Raw genomic sequence first — 3,302 nt, forward strand, 5'->3', positions numbered from 1 at the left:
ACCACAAGGCAAAAATGTCATTGGTTACAAATGGGTTTATAAGGTGAAATGCAAATCAGATGGTTCCATTGAGCGCCATAAAGCACAGTTGCTAGCCTTGGGTATGCACAAACCCAAGGCTTGGACTATGATGAAATATTTAGTCCAATTGCAAAGATGGGAACAGTGAGAGCAATCGTTACTATGGCTACAGCAAATGGTTGGGAAATGCATCAAATGGATGTGAAAAATGCATTCTAAATGGTGATTTACAAGAGAAAGTTTATATGGCATAGCCAGAAGGATATGTACACCCGAGGTATCCCACTCATGTATGCAGATTAAAGAAAGCATTATATGTACACCCAAGGTATCCCAGTCATGTATGTAGATCAAAGAAAGCATTATATGGTTTGAAGCAAGCACCTCATGCTTGGAGTGATAAGATAAGCCGATATCTTATCTCCCTTGGATTTCAGGTTTCTTCACTTGTCATCTATGTGGATGACTTGATTGTCACAGAAGATCATGCTTATGCATGTCAAGAAGGCATTGAGTGGGCAGTTTGATATGAAAGACTTGGGTGAATTGAGATATTTTCTTGGGATTGAAGTGATCAAAGACCATGCAGGGACATGGTTAGTGCAACACCAATATGCATTGGATATGTTGGCAAAATATGGGATGACAGGGTGTAAGCCAATGAGTACACCTTTGGAGTAGAATGTGAAGTTGAAGGCTGATTTTGGTGAAGAGTTGGATGATCCATCTATGTATAGAAAGATGGTTGGCAGTCTTATTTACATGACTGTCACACGCTCGGATCTCAGATATGCTGCGGGGCTAGTAAGCCAATTTATGCAAAGCCCCAGAAAACCTCATTTGGATGCAATGAGACGCATTATGTGCTATGTAAAGACCACTGCTCATTATGGTCTTCTTTATGAGCATGGTAAAGGCTTGGATGTACATGGCTACAAAGATGCAGATTAGGCAGGTAGCTCGTATAATAAGAGGTCTACTAGTGGTTATGCCTTTACATTTGGAAGTGCAGTGGTGAGTTGGAGCAGCAAGAAGCAACCTACTGTTACTTTATCTAGTACAGAGGAGGCTGAATACAGAGGTGTAGCCATTGCTACATGTGAAGGAGTATGGTTAAAGAGTCTTGGCTGATTTGGGTGAGCCTATTGATGGGGGCAAGGTTGTCATTCATTGTGACAACATGAGCAACATACAGTTGGCATACAGTTGGCCAAGAATCCCGTTTTTCATGCGCGGACCAAACATATAGAGGTCCACTATCATTTTGTCAGAGAGAAAGTGTTGGATGGTACAGTGGATTTGCAGTATGTGAAGACTGAAGAGCAGGTGGCCGACATCTTTACAAAGCCACTTAGCAGGGAGAAGTTTGAGTACTTCCATACTATGTTGGGAGTATGTGGGATGACCTTGAGGGGGAGTGTTGAGAGCTTTGATAGCCCAAGCTCATCTACATCTTCATCTATGGCAGTACATCAAATGAGCTTGAGAGGGGCTGTTGAGATTCATGCTCGATGTCAGCTTATGCCAGTTGCACTATGTGCTCGCATGTTAGGTAGTAACATGTGTGAGACATAAATGACCACGTCCAGTTGGTCATAGTGTGTGGACACAGTAGCTAGGGTTAGCACTGTGTGTGGACACAACACATGTAGTGTGTTGTAGATTATGGATTATGGATTTATGCATTGTGTGAGAAGGGAGATGGCTTCCCTCTATGGTTAGGGTTTGATAATACATTAGGGTTTGCTCCTGTGTGTGTGTCTACTCTCCCTCTACCTGTTTTTCATCACTTTGCTGGATGAGGAAGATATTGACAAATTATTAAAGGTGGGGTTCATCTATCATGTGGATCGAGCGGAATGGCTATCGTCGATAGTAATTGTTCCAAAAAAGAATGGGAATCTTAGGGTGTGCATTGACTACCACAAGCTGAATGCTTCCACTATATTCGACCCGTTCCCATTGCCTTTCATTGATTCCTTGGCTAGATGCAGTAGCATGGCATGAAACATATTCTTTCCTGGATGGGTTTAGTGTCGAATAAGATGACATTCGGGCTAAAAAATGCTCCTGCTACATTCCAGAGGATGGTTTAGGGGAAATATTCAATGAATATTTGACCACCTTCATGAGGGTTTTTGTGGATGACTTCAGCGTGTTCAGGAAGAAAGAAGAACACATTACACACCTCACAATGTGCTTGGAAAAATGTAGGAGGGCCAGACTGAGCCTAAATCCAGCCAAATGTGCCTTTGTTGTAACTAGTGGATCTCTCTTGGGACACATAGTGTCTGCAAAAGGACTGGCGGGTGGATCTGGCCAAGGTCGCAATCATTGTGAAGCTGCAGCCCCCCAAGAATTCCAAAGAGCTAATCAAGTGGCACATTAGGTTCATGAGGTTCCTAGCTAATATGGCAGTGCCCTTATACAGCCTAACGGCGGTGAAGGATCCAGAATATGTCTGGTGTCAAGAGGCATTCCGTAATCTGAAGAAGATAATGTCAGCAGTGCCCATCCTCCAACAAAACCCAACTATGACATGGTGTTCCATGTGTGAGTCGACACCTCGGATGTGGCCATTGGTAGTGCTCTGATGCAAGAAACATAGAAGGGATGGTACAAGATGGTGTACTATGCAAGCAGGAGGCTGTCCAGACCAGAAAAGAACTACTCCACCATAGAGAAGGAGTCATTGGGAATTATCTACTCCATCAAGAAGTTTAGGCACTACTTTCTGGGTAAGATGTTTGAGTTTCATGTAGATCATAAAGCTCTCCTATACTTAATAAACAAACCAGACCTGGTGGGTAAGTTGGCCAGATGGATGCTCTTGTTTACAAGAATTTGAGTTCAACACCCCCAGGGGAACAAGCATGCAATGGAAGACTTCCTATCATGTGACTGGAAATAGGAGAAGAACCGAACGGGGAGGAAGACTATTTTCCACATGTCCAGAGATCAAAGAAAGAATCTGACTCTTTAAAGCAAATCATTCATGTTAGTGGTTGGACAACTCTACAAAATGGGCACCGATCAGATTCTCAGGAGATGTGTCCCCGAGCACGAGCAATAGGCGATGTTAGTAGAGGTGCATCAAGGAGTAAGCGGTGGGCACTTCTCCGAAGAAGTCATAGGATGAAAGGTATTTTAGGCAGGTCTGTGATGGCCAAGTGCATTAAAATATGCCCATAAGTTCTCAAAAGAGTGTGACATGTGCCAAAGGATGGGGCAACCAAGCGATGCAGACAAAATGCCCCATAATCCAATCCTGCCGCTTGAGC

This window comes from Cibotium barometz, chromosome 1 (genome assembly GCF_041138505.1).
Source record: "Cibotium barometz isolate CiBa-2024 chromosome 1, ASM4113850v1, whole genome shotgun sequence".
Classification (NCBI taxonomy): domain Eukaryota; kingdom Viridiplantae; phylum Streptophyta; class Polypodiopsida; order Cyatheales; family Cibotiaceae; genus Cibotium; species Cibotium barometz.